The following is a 13,814-nucleotide window of genomic DNA, read 5'->3' as shown; positions in this document are numbered from 1 at the left end:
TCTGTGGAGAGTTTTGTGTGACAGACCACGCAAACACAGACATGAATGCATGCTCCTGGGGAGCACAGCGTTTGCTGAGCGCTTTGACCCAGTCAGTATAAGATACAGATCTGTTGCATGTTCACTGAAACTGCCAGTCTGCTCCCATCCCCCTGCCCTCCTGATGCTTCCAGTTGGTACCAGAGGAGCCAGGAGTAACAGGGCTGGATGAAATCTCACCATAATATCACATTCCTCCAACAGCTTGTCTTCAGTGGTGCTCCCTTAGCACAGGCAGCTCTCAAACACAGAAACTTCACAAGCAAATGCTTGAATTAATGGTGCCAGGTCATTGGTGAACCAGAGGATAGAAAAACAGGAACGGGGAATGAATGTCCCCTTTCAGGAAGATTAAGGTTATCAGATAAAAAGAAAGCACAAAGAACAAAAAGTAAAAAAATACAGGTTAGACGGTACTTCTTGGAGAAAAGCACTACCTCTGTTAAGCTTTGCTTAGAGAAGATGGTGACAGGAAATGGAAGGATGAAATGTCTTTCATCTCCTTAACCTCATCTGCCCGAGATGACTTCAGCACTTTATGGCAGGGACCAGCTCGCTTTTCTGTTTGCAGAGCATACTGCAGACCACTGTTCTGGTTTGTAAGATGTCCTCCTAAGTGGAGACAAGTAAGTGTAACAGTAACGGGTCAGCAGCCCCACTGCTTGCAGAACCCACAGAGTGCTCTGAGCAGGACTTGCTGACTGAAGGCAGAAAGCAGGCAGAGCTTTTTACAGCAGGGGTGATTTATAGTGACACTTTAATGTTGCATTTTGCTCCAGGTTGCTCCTAAATGTTCTGTTTCTCACAAGATGTATGTAAAGAAACCCAAAGCCCCTAGTTTTCCATATTTTAAAGATACCAAGTGCCCAACTATAGCAGCATGACAACAGGCAAACAGCAGCATCAGAAGTCAAAGTCTTTCAAGCTAGAGAGCTTTCTGTAGATGAAGAGATCTATATGTTTATTATTCATGAAAAACACCTGATAAAAGTCCTGAAACCAACCATCTTAAGTTCTATGAATTCTCGTGTATTTGATTTCCTCAGAAAGGTTGGTGTATCTGTTACCTATCTTTTAAAGGCCAACATTGCTCTTTGCAAGTAGTAAGTTTAATTAGCAAAATTTACTAAACTATTCCCATAATTTAAATAAGTGTTGTAGAGAATTTATTGTTACTTATTACGGATTACTTAATGTGTTCCTAACTTATTAAGCTGAAATAGCTGTTTCTAGATTCTGAATACTGGTAAAAGTCTCAAAAATAGTGTATTTGTGTGGACTATTACACAAACCGAGTATATTAAGGAATTCCTGTAGACAGTAGCACAGACAGTGAGTTAATTTCTCCAAATCGGTGCCCAACAACTTAGCTGCAATGAACAGAGTATTCCGATAACCCACCTACTATTTTGGTTGTGAGAAGTCTGTGAACAGACTGATTTTTACCATTTATTTCTGGACCATGAGTGTATCTTTCTAGTTGACTCATGGCTATGTATTCATTTTTTGAGATGACTGAATTTCATTTCATGACTGTCCACGGGTTGCATCATAAATTCAAGACTACACACTCCCCTCTCTCCACTGATCTCCCACAGATGCCAAAAGGAAGCTTGTACAGAGATCAAAGGAAGAATTTGGGCTCTGTGTAGTAAAATAAAACTTTCAATTGTTATTTTTTACATCACATTCAGAATTGCTTACTGGAAAATGTTCCCTTTGCTAAGATTATTGCCACCCTTGCTCCTGTGTCTTTTTCCTTCCCCATCCTTCTTTCTTTTCTCCATCTTCTTTTCCTTCTCATTGTATGTGTCATCACAAATTCCCGTTCCCTGTGCAACATGTTGGAATGGTCACTGTTAGCATGCAAAGTGCCACTATTAACCAGGAGTACTTGCACTCTGACAAGTCCAGAGAAGCAATGGTTCACATCCACCTCTAGACTTAGGACACAGCGCAACGGCCCTCACTTTCTGCACAAGAGAATATTGCATATCTCGATGTATAATGTCACAGCTGTGTTTAAACCCCCCCTCCTCCATTTTTCAAGAAGCAAGAATCAGAACCCAGGCCCTTACTAACTGCCATACCCATATCAGACACTCACCCAGGTGTTCAGCATGTTGTCCACCAAAGTATTCAGCACCAAGAAGTCTCTGTTCCAGTGCCAGGCACTGTAAGCAGACACAGGTTAATATGCCAGGCCCAAGTGCCTCAAAGTAACTATTAAGAAATAGAAACTATCAAGTACAGTAGCATAAAGTTTTCCCTCCAACTCCAAAATGGATTTAGATCTGTTAAGCTAGTTTCAGGTACAGGGGATCTAGTTATAAAGTCCACCTGAAGACTGCAGAACAGAGAAGCAGTGGCCTGACCCTATGCACCACAACAGTCAGTTCAAGCCTCCTGCAAATGGGGGTGGAAAGGATCAGAAACTTCTGAACCCCTCTACTTTGCCTGTTCCCATATGGTAAACATGCCTTACAACACCACCCAGCTTCTTGCATGGCAATTCCAGTGCTCTTTAGAAACCCTGTTTCTACACAAGACATTTCTGGCAAGACCCTGTGAGGCACCATTCTTACCCCCCATTGTGAAACCAGAAAACCGAAAGGAAATGGTTCACCTGAGGCCAGTGTCCAAGCCCAGAACAGGTTCTGAAATTGTCTTTACAATTAAGTCACTAGATCATATTGCCTTCACTAGCATTTCACGTCTGCACGAAGTGATTACAATCTCTCATATTCTGTGAGCTGAGTAGTTCATCTGTCCTAACTTTCTCAGCTGAACAAAAGATGTGCTTATACAGAATTAGCCCTAATACATCAGCAGAGATGATTTTGGCTCTAAAGCTACCAGACTGACTTCTGTCAATCCCCCCTTCATGCTACTTGAGTGTCAATAATGTTCTTAACAATCATTGGCACAAATTAGTGTGGGTAAAGCATTCTGCACTCTTGCAGTTAATAAGTGACTGAGAAAGCCTACCAACTTATGCAGAAGAGGTTGCTTGCAACCAACATGCAGACAGAATGGAAGCAGGCTGAAAAGCTCCCACTGTCTCACTTGACTTTTTTGCTTATATTTCGGAAGATAATGCTAACAAGTTTGTCAACTATCAAGGAAGTATTGAGGTTTGAGAATGGCACAAAGGGTATCAGACTGGCAGATCTGGGATCTCAATTGTTTCACTGAGCCACAAAGCTTAGCACAAGAGATAACTGTACAACCTTCTCTGTCAATATTGCTTTACTGCTACTTCAAGAACGATGTCAAAATTTTGCCTGCATGCTATCCACTCCATCACTAGCCTCTTTGAGAGCTTATGGGTAGGACAGTCTGGTGTGTCCTGTGGCAAGATCTGACACACACTTGGGCATAGAGTTGGGATCACCCTAATAATTCTATAGATTACCCCAAATATCAGTTATGTCATGTACTAAACTAAAAGAAGGGATGCTTTGGGATGCTCTGTGTGCCTTCTCATCACCAACGTGCCATAATCAATCTGCTTTAAAACTATCTACTTTTCAACACCTTCAATTATGTTAATTAAATGTAAGCTAGATATTGAAACAGTGTTTCATCTGAACAGCTAACAGATCCCTTCGCCACATCTCAGTAAATCTCAGCAAAAATATTCCTAATAATCATTGTACTAATTTTTTCCACTCTCGTAACTGGAAGAGATGTATGGATCGAGGCTTCACAACACTGGGATCAATGACCAGACCCCAGTGAATGCACAGGGACCAGAACCAGATCCTGTCCCCGGGGTGGGAACTTGCATTTCTCATTGAAAGGAGAGCCTCGTCCCCCGGCGTGGTGAGGCAAGAAGGGTAGGACAGTTAAGTGAAAGAGTCCGCAGTTGCCCAGCCCCAGCCTAAATCAAGAACAGGAGTTAAGGGCTCTAATGTCTACAATTAGCATAAACACTCTCAGGGACACTGCACCGCCTGGGAAATAGCCTTAGCAACGCCTCACTAATACTCCCCTGACCTTGCCCCTCCCAGCACATCCTCTCTGCGTTTACACCAGGTGGTGAAACTCGAGTAGGAAGCACGAGAGTCTCGGCAGCGATAGAGACGCTACTCGCAAGGGGAGCTCGGGAAGAGCCTGCGGAGCCGCTCAGCCCCGCGTACGGGAGCGAGCAGGGGCGGCGCGCTGCGCCCCGCCGGGCCGTGCCCCGCCGCGCCGTGCGGGGCTCCCGGGCAGCCCGCCGTGTGCAGCCGGGGCAGCTCCAGCGGGCACCGGGGCGGCACGGCACGGGGCGGCATGGCACGGCACCCCGGGGTGGTCTGGGGGTCAGAGCCTGAGGGTGAGCCGCAGGGCTGCGCGTAAGGGACCGCCCGTTTCAAGAGGGAAAACCACCCGTAAAAAGGCAAACGCTTCAAACAAACATATGGCAGTAACTCTAAGGGTCATCTCCTGCATCCACACAAGTGCAAAATGAAAATTTTAAGGACAGGTTCGTAGTTTTTAGAATCTATCTTCAGATATGTCGTGAAATTTATTTTGCGCAGTGCTAGAAGCTCCCCAGACTCCGAAGTGTGTTACAAAGTGGTGTGCACGCCGCTGCTGTTAGCCCTTTTCCACCAGGATGACCCGAGGTGATTTTTTTCCCCAGCGCGTGTGATCTCAGTGAAACAACCTGTTGCTCTTTAAAGTTTTGCTACAAATAACTGTTCTTCCTCTCAATATTATTGCTAGGTAACTTCAGCCAGAGAAAACACCCTCGAGCCAGATGGAAATGTCTCCTTTTTGCCGGTTCCTACACGCATTAGCAGCCACTCTGCCCGGGATTTGGGGAGGGGAGGCGCAGGGGTCCCTCCGCGGAGGGGAGGGCACCTGGCACGGCCGGCCGGGCTCGGCCCGCCATGTCCCCGGCTCCCCGCGGCCCTCGGCTCGCTTCCCACCCCGCCGCGCCGGGGGGCTCCGCGCCTCCGGCTTTCTGCCCCCCCAGCCAGACCCCCGCCCTGCGCTGCGCCGCGGGCTCTCCCCTCCGCCTCGCCCCGCCGGTGCGCACCGTCCTTCCCCGGGCGCCCCCAGCCCCCAGCGCCGGCGGGCTGGCCCCGGCGGGAGCACTGCCCGCCCCGGCCCGCTCCCGGCGCGCACCCACCTGCCCCGCTCGCCTCGTCCCGCCGCCGGGGCCGCTCCTGCCGCCACCAGCTCCTGCCCTCACTCCGGCACTGGGCAGGGCGGCGGCAGCATCCCCCGCCGGCCCCCCAGCTGCCGCGGCGGCACTTGCAGCCTCACGGGAACCGGCGGCGAGGGGAGGAGGGGGTGGGGGAGAGAGGAACCCCTGGCCAGGGCCCCGTCCCAGCCCTCCCCACCGCCTCCGGCACCCGGGCCCGCTCCCACGGGCCAGGCGAGGCGGGGCGGGCGGCGGCGGCGGCGGGGACCCGCCCGGGCGCGCCCCGCTCCGCTCCGCGCCGCCCCGAGCCGCGCCCGCAGGTAGCGGCCCCGCTGCTCCGGGCAGGCGGGCACGGCCGGGGAACGCGGACCCTTCCGCAGCTGGGCTGCGCTGCGCTGAGCGGGGTGCGGGATGCCCCGCACCGGGGCGCGGCCGCGGCTCTGGCTGCTCCCCGGCAGCGGCACGCCCGGCAGGGGGGCACCCCAGCCCCGAACCCCGCGGCAGGCCACACCGCGGAGCACAGAGCGCCGCTCGCTCGGTTCGCTCTGCGAGCCGGGTCGCCTCGCCGTTCGCACCGGGAAAGCCTGGCCGGCTGTGCTGTGCTGGCCCCGGTACCCGGACCCCCGCAGGGAGGTACCGGGGACCTGCCTCTCCTGAAGCAGAAAATCCTCGGCTCGCCCTGCACAGTTAAACTGGTCTGTGGTGTGGGATTCCTCCAGCTCCAGCCCTGCTACGCTCACCGGTGTACTTGGATCTTAAGAACTGAAACGCAGAGAACGAAAAGTTTTCACCGTTGTTTGCTAGCACTCACGTTATTATGCTGCTTTTCACCTCCAAAGATCTGTCAACACTGGCTGACAGCAACACTGTCTTTTCGGATCATTATACAGTATAATATAGCTCAAATCTCTTAACCTCAGGAAATGCTTATTGGAGGAAAAGCAGCACGTAGCCCTACACTCACAGGTTCTGGTGCCATTCTACAGCCCGGCCCTAGTGGCCTGGATTTGCCCTGAGAGGCCGCTTTTCATTTTCCCAAATAACAACAACAACAATATTGTTAGAGTTGCAAACGTACTGGTGAGAGTGACATTTACAATATATTGAAAGTGTTTTTCACCTTGAAAGGTGACAGAGACCTTTATTTCTGAAAGAGATCCATGACACCTGACTTTAGCAAATGACTGGTCCAGGTGCCATTGCAGAACTACCAACAGACTTAAAGTCACCTAGGTCCTCAAACAGCATTTCATGTATTAGGATGAAGTTAGGTTTGATAAATAGTTGTATTTTCCCACTTCTATTGCAGTACACTAACTTTTGAAGAAATGGATCACCCTTATGATAGTTATTACAGTATAACTGCACAATAATAATGAAATTATCACGAACGCTTTTCCAGATTAAAAAAAAAACAAAACAAAAAAACCCAACCCAAAATTGCTGATTGCAAAAGTGAATGAATAGTAATCGTGCTTACTTGGAGATGATTCTAGATCAAAGGTCTACAAATTCAGAGACTTCCCTATCAAGGTTAAACTAAATGTTCATCTGGGGATGCAAGCAAACCTAACACTTCCCTGCAGCAGTCAAGTGTTAATGTTTCCAATCCCAAATCAAAATAAACTCTTGTTTGAAGAAACAGTAGAGATTTCTTTGTACACCAAGTATTTGGAGCCAGGTTTTCCAGGACTACACCGTAGCATGGCAACAAACCTAAACTTTTTTAAGGCTGTTCTCTGGTTGTGTAGAAACTGGAGAAGGAGAGGAAGCTGGTTATTTTAAGTAATCGTCTAGCTATAGCTATGGGGCAAAGACAGAAAAGATGGAAGAGAACAAAACCTTTGAAATGGGAAATGATGCAGGTCAGATGTCAGATTGTGGTAGCTTTCCAAACTTCCACAAAATCTGTAGGTCAGATATTGCTGTATCCATTGCTGCACTACCCCCACTTAATAAACCACGGGATTTATGCTGTAGGGTTTTTTATGGCCCAGTATTTGAGGTGTGGTTGTATCAAATAAAAAATAACTTAACCAAAGGTTTTATTTTTTGATTTCTCTTGATATTAATTCTAGCTCCTCATTATCTGTCATTTCATCGCTTTGTGATTGCTTCTTTCACCACTATAGCAGCAACATGCTGTCCTTCTGAAACCCATGCTATCCTTCCTTTTGTTTCACATGGCCTTATTTTATCTTGAATTAGGTGGGAGGAAAAAGAGTAAGTTCCTTACACAAGGGAAACACTAACATTTTGAAACCTGTGCTAATGACAGTTGATTGAGGTTTTGACTCTATCACTTTCTTTGCAGATGAAGCTGACATTTTTATGAGAGTCTCTGGGTCCAAGCCAACTTCAGTAGTGACTTGATTTGGGAGCTAGTCCTTATATCTCAGCTTCTCTCTGCCTTTGCCATATGCAACACACACTTAAAATATAGCATAAAAATAACCAGTAAAAGCCAAATCTATTATTTCTATTATTTAATTCCCTATTTATTGTAATACTAAACAGCATTAGTAGCTCAGTGATACAGTACCTGTGAAAGAAGCAAGTCAACAAACACTGAGAATCACTTCTACTTCAAAGGCACATGTGAAAGTAAAAAGAAAAGGAATACACAGAACTGCAGAGAACATGCAGCTGTTTGTTCCTTTAAAACTACAAGTCAACACCACCTTTGAACATTTCCTGGAAATATCACAAGGAGTTAAAAGGGAGAAGCCAGGAAGGGCTGAGCTAGAACACCAAACCTAAGGATAAAGAAGGAAAAAGCTGCAGTGGCAAGGGACTTCTCTGGTTTCCAAAGCAGTGTGGTCACCTCTGCCGCACTGTGGCCTTCAGGGTTTGATCTCAAAAGATCAAAGGCTGTATTGTCAAGCCCATCTGTGAAGTTGCAGCAGGTCCTTTGTTGCAGGGTCAGTGGGGAGATTCTTCAGGGAGCAACAAGGCATGTCTCGCAGAACAAGGAGAGGGTTCAGGACAGAAAGACCCTCAGAAACATCTCCTTCCCTCTTGCAAGGGCTTGCTTTGATTGCAGGGCTGGTATGGGTTCAACTGCATATCATCAGGTGCCCAGGCACATTAGCAACCCAGATGCAAAAGCAGGTTGGGAGAGAGGTGGGCAACTGCTGGCAAAGACTTCTGGAGGAGACCACTGAGTTGAGTGGCACCTATAGTCAGTTGGAACTACTGAGGATATAAATCTTACATCATAAATCTTATGAGAATATGCATCTTATTGTGCAGAATTAAGGCAAACAGGATCTCACAGACTGTCCTTTGGGGCATAGCTGGACAAGTTATGTTAGACTGCTGATCCTTTTGATGATGCCTCTGATGATCCCTGGTCAGGAATAACGGCTCTGTTGGATGGCATTGCACACCCATCTTACACTGGCTGTGTGGATGACTTTTGCCACTCCCAGTTAATTTCCTAGTGAGTAGCCAGAGTAGGGAATGTGCAGGTACCATGAGGTGATGGAGTTCGCAAAGGCATGGGGAGTGGTGAGGTCATGTGTAGATGTGAAGAGGGCAGGTGTTAACCTATAAGGCAGAGTATTGAAGGTTGCTCTCTGCATACAGACATTTTGTTCACCCACAGAAGTGTTTTCCTACAGAAACTCGGCAGAGGGACAAATCTGTCCATCATCTGGACAAAGATGTAGGTGACGTCCCAAACAGAACTCTTGCAGCTCTCAAGTCCAGCAGTCAGGCAGCTCTCCAAAAGGGCTTGGAAAGCCTGATTCACCTCATTCTAGTCAGGAGGATGGACTGGTGCTAGAACAGGCTTGCTGCTCTGTAAGTTAGCCTCTTCCAGCTATGTGTCCCTTATTCAGGGCACAATTGTAGTTGGGGAAAAAGAAAGTGTCAGGAGGAAAGTGCAAAGGCTAGACGGCAAGGTGCGAAGTCAGATGGGATAACTGGAAAGTCTGATGTTCATTCTGACAAAGCTCTCTGAGGGTGCCGCTGGTACTTGCCAGAGGTATGATTAATAAAATGGGTGTGAATGCAAGTGGCTTCAGCCTGTTGCCTGGGAAGCTGAAGCCCAAATTCGAGCCAGGTTACTGATGGCTGAGTCTTGTTCCCGAGGCCTAATATGCTGAAGAGAATTGTACTGATAAAGCCTAAACCAAGGTCTCTATTGTTCTGTTCTGTTCTGTTACAGAAGTTGAGAGAAGTGTGAGACAGGGAGAATGACTGTCTGCCTCAACTTCTTAAACTACTTCTATTGCTAAAAAAAGAAGCTACACTGATAATTTGATGACTGACAACCCCGAAAGCTGAGGTCTTCTCTCCACTGGACAACCTGAGCACCACAGGCAAGGAATATCCCTGGCTCCCTCTACCCCAGAATGCTCCTCATCTTTGGCTTGTATAGGAAAAAAGGCTTTATTCAAGCCTTCCTCTCTGCTGAGACTGAATGATGAGTACTCGGAACATACACAAGCTGAGTTTTGACTGGGATTCCAAGAACATTTGAGCTGTTAGGCTGTGAAGGAAATACTAGAGAGGGGCTGGGGCTGTTACAGGGGTGTGAAGCTGACATACTTCGGCTATGAAGATGTGGCTATATCACTGTCTAGTGGCTGTCCCATGGAACACAAGTCCCCTTGCTGCAGCTAGACTTTATGGATACACCACATGCTCAGATAATGAGTTCTATGTTTTTCAAGCCAAAAATTCTTCCTCCCCTGCTGAGGACCATGAAGCCTGTATATCTGCAGCACAACGGATCCCTTACAGAGGAGCAGATTTACTCTTGGAGAGCAGTTGATGTTGTTTTGGTCAGTGCAAGCATGAAGAAAGGAATCAGCTTTTGGTGACTAAATGCTGAAAGGACTAGGCTGGTATTACACTACCCAAAATTAAATCTACTGGTCCAGCTAGGAGCGCAACACTAAAAGGGCAAAATCTGAATTAAAGGCTGCTAGAGAGAGACAGCACCCAGTGTGCATTGGATAAAACCAGCAGCCCTGTGGACTGAGGACAATCCAACAACAACTCCAGCCCAGCTCCACAAATGTTATTGAACAAGTCTCACGAAGGTGTGTCCTATGTGAATTAGCCTTAAACAAAGAGGACTAAAAATCTCAAGCCTGTTCCTTCTTCCTCCCCGCTGTCTTGGTTTAAAAAGTTGAAAAGTCATGATTAAATTGGCTGAACTTGTTATTTAATATGTTTTATTTAGTTTGTATCTATGATTTTTTAAATATTTATCGTATTGCTAAAGAATGGTGACTGTTTTCATAGAAACTGGAGATGGAAGAGACCCAGTAAGTTCACATCCAGTCCATCCCCCCTGCTGCCATTGCAGACTTGTTCTGCATGTACATTTTCCAGGACCACCTCCAAATTAATTTTGAAATGTTCTACTTCCTTGGCGAGGGTCTGTGCTCCTTGTGTACAGGTCTGGAAATAGCTGGTGATGTCCATTCCCATCTTTTCTTTACTCCTTTCTCTCTTCATCTTCTTTGTTCTCAAATTCCCTTTTCAGGCACAGGGGCTTCTTATTTGGTTATCCTTAAGTGTTTCTTCTCCTTCCTTAGCTTTTTAAAAATGATCTGCACAGTTGGGCAGGGCTACTCTGGCAGATACAAGCAGCCTAAGCAATATCATTTGAGCAGTTATTTGTTGAGCAACCCTGGAATATCCTGCCCTGGGGAGTATGAAAAACCAAAACAAAAGCTCCAAGGTATTTGCTGAATATCAAAGCAGAAGCATACAGAGAACATTGTCCCTCTATTAATCACAGCCAAGCACACTCTTCTTAAAATCCTATTTTGCTGTAACTTCTCAGCAATGAATTTTCTGTTAAAAATGTTATTTATAACAACGTAGCTCCTTTGTTTATTATTCAGTCCCTTCACTTGTTTGATCTATAGATCATATTTGGCCTACTTGGGGCAGCTTAACGAGCTGGCTGTTTTCCCTCATGACAGAGTCATCTTGTGCTTCAGGAGCTAGCCATGGATAAAATAACAGTTTCATGTCCACATTTTATGACTGCAAAGAAAACTTTCCAGATGTGAGCCAGTCAAAATGGATGTAGTGATATCTGCACCAGAAGGCTGCCAGCTCCAAACAGTAACTCTGAGAGGTAGGACTTGCTTTCCACATTTCAGCTCCAGAGCCTGTTAACAACTATTTAAAAATTAGTGCGGTGAACAGTATCTCTGTTTGCTCATAAATGAAAAGAGACAACTAGTGTGAAAAAACAGGCCGCTGAGGATGAAGCTTTCCAGTGTTAGCACAATAACTTAACTGAAGGCAAAATTTACTAGTGTCTGGCTGTCTGCTTTTTGCAGTCAGGCTCCTCCTGTAATCTCTGATCTCCTTTCCTCAGTCAGGTGTGGGGCTTTTTTATTTTATTTTATTTTATTTTATTTTATTTTATTTTATTTTATTTCATTTTATTTCATTTTATTTTATTTTCCTTCTGATATTAGTTCTCTCGCTGTCTATCCTCATTTCAACATCTTTATTCCTTCTCTGTATTCCCAAAGTTTGATTCAAGAGAACTACAGAAAAACCTTGTGCACACTGCCCTGTCTTTTTTCCTCAAACTGAAGCACAAAGGCAGCGCATCTATCTAAGGCAACAGTGATTACTGTCTGCAGGTCTGTAAATGTTATTCCTTTTGTGTTAGTCTGCAGTTAGTGCAAGTGAAGTGTTGGGATGGAGAACCATCAAATCTGACCTCAAAGGAGGCTTGTAAACACCCCTTCAGCACTGACAACCCAAGCAAAAGTTACATCATAGGATTAAAAACAAACACAGAACCATGTTGAAATCAGAAGACTTTGAAGTTACAGCCGCGTAGCTTAAGAATGTTTCTCCCCCTATATTTAGAAGTGCTTTTGGAGGACCTGTATGTAGGTATTCAAAAATTTCAAGGTCAAACCTGAACCTTAAGTGCTCATTTACTCTTGGGAAACCTCTTGATCTTCCCTTGTTTCCCACAGCTCCTTAGCTCCTGTCCTTCCTGACCTCCTGCTGCACTTCTATTAAGAGAACATGTCACAGAAGTGCTGCATTTTAGCCAGATTTCTAGCCATATGCATATAAGCTTGCTTTTCTGGGTTCTTCTCCCAACTCCTTCCTCTTGTAATTTCTGTTCCACTTCTGAGTTGCACATACAATCTGTCCCAAAACTGTAGCATTCCCAGAGAATTTACACTTCAGATAATAAACAGCCTTCTAAGAACAGAAGGATCTTAATTAGCTCACACACTAAAAAGAATTTCAAAATGTAATTTATTTAAAGAGTCAATTCTGTTTCATGCGGTTGCAGGCGTGAGCAGATTTTGACAGATTGACTGGGTGTGGTGTGGATTTTGTGTTTGTTTTTTGTCAGTTCAGGTTATCTGTCTGGACAAACATTAACTGAGAGATGAATCTTAAGTTCAGCTGTTGTCATGGTTAATTATTCATGATTATGAAGGTTAATAGCTGCTTTTCCCTACGAGCTTTGTAAGTGAAAGTTTTTACTGTAGTAAAGGCTGAATGCTAATGCAACCCTTCACATAAATAACAGCGATCTGCCTTTCCACAAATTAGTTGTTGTCTCCTGTTGTTCTTTAATAACAATAGACAGATGAAGAGCTGGCAGTGCAAGCAGTGATCTGTAAATGCAGATCCTTTAGGATACTTACTGTAACACACAACAGAAAGTGAGTGAAAGTGTAAGGCCCCATCAAAAGATCTGAACGGCCCCCTGGAGGTGCCCATCTCTATGGAGCAGAGAGGCGGCATGAGGCAATTTTTGCTTCTAACCAAGATACTCCCGTCAGGGCCTTAAAATTTAGATGAAGAAAAGTATCTTAAAAATAGGATGAATGTAGTTCTCAGTTATCTTTTTAGATTCACACAAAAGGCCATCAGTCTTACCTCAGCACTTCTACACAGTCATTCACAACAATTTAATCTGTTCAGCTGACGTTGGGCTGTTCATGATGGGTAATCCACAAACATTGACATTTGTTCGTGTATTCGCTATGGCTTAGTCCTCAACTGCTATGAAAGGAGTTGGACATCTCAATGGACATGTAGATGAACATCACATTCACCCAGACAGTGCTGCACAGAAAAGTGTTAATTTATAAACTGAGGATCTTCTGCCTCTGATTTGCACTGCTGTGGCAACAGATGGAATGATGCATCAAGACCAAGTGTTATCACTTTAAGACAGATGGCCTTAAAACTGGAGATGAGCAAGAAAAGGGATATAAGAATTATTAAAGATTTGAAAAAAAATACGTCTCTGAAAATTTGAGAGAGATTTGTTTAGTTTATGAAGAGGAAGGTGAAGGTGTGAGTTTATCACAGCCAGCAAGTATCAACATGGCAGGAGGAGACAGTGGTAATAAAGAGCTCTTCAGTTTCAAAGGCAAACACAGTTTTATGGTAGTAAAGCAAAAAGTAGATAACCTTACCTGTTTGGGGTTCCAAGCTAGGCAAAGAGAAGGGGAAACCCTCTGCTCCTCAGAAATGGACAGACACCCATTTGCCCGTGTTTACACCCAGACACCTAGCAGGGCAAGAGACACTCAGTGGAATTTGAATTTAAGCAACTGCAGACTTGAAATCAAGTAAATTTTGTAATACTGCTGACAAATAAAACAATTACCAAGAATTT

At 45.5% G+C, this 13,814-nt stretch overlaps 2 protein-coding genes across 2 annotated transcripts in view; both read right to left on the bottom strand.

Moving 5' to 3' along the window:
- The window catches only part of LOC101922075 (cystatin-B-like), an 85,640-nt gene extending 80,499 nt beyond the window's left edge, over positions 1 to 5,141 (bottom strand). The window contains exon 1 of the mRNA XM_055808811.1: positions 5,138 to 5,141. The gene's annotated coding sequence lies outside the window, so the exon portion shown is untranslated. The remainder of the gene's footprint in view (positions 1 to 5,137) is intronic.
- The window catches only part of CASR (calcium sensing receptor), a 77,768-nt gene extending 72,412 nt beyond the window's left edge, over positions 1 to 5,356 (bottom strand). The window contains exon 1 of the mRNA XM_055808805.1: positions 5,159 to 5,356. The gene's annotated coding sequence lies outside the window, so the exon portion shown is untranslated. The remainder of the gene's footprint in view (positions 1 to 5,158) is intronic.
- Between the last annotated feature and the right edge of the window lie 8,458 nt (positions 5,357 to 13,814).

This window comes from Falco peregrinus, chromosome 6 (genome assembly GCF_023634155.1).
Source record: "Falco peregrinus isolate bFalPer1 chromosome 6, bFalPer1.pri, whole genome shotgun sequence".
Lineage (NCBI taxonomy): Eukaryota > Metazoa > Chordata > Aves > Falconiformes > Falconidae > Falco > Falco peregrinus.
The sequence above is the reverse complement of the archived record's forward strand: the minus strand, read 5'-3'. Positions and strand labels throughout refer to the sequence as shown.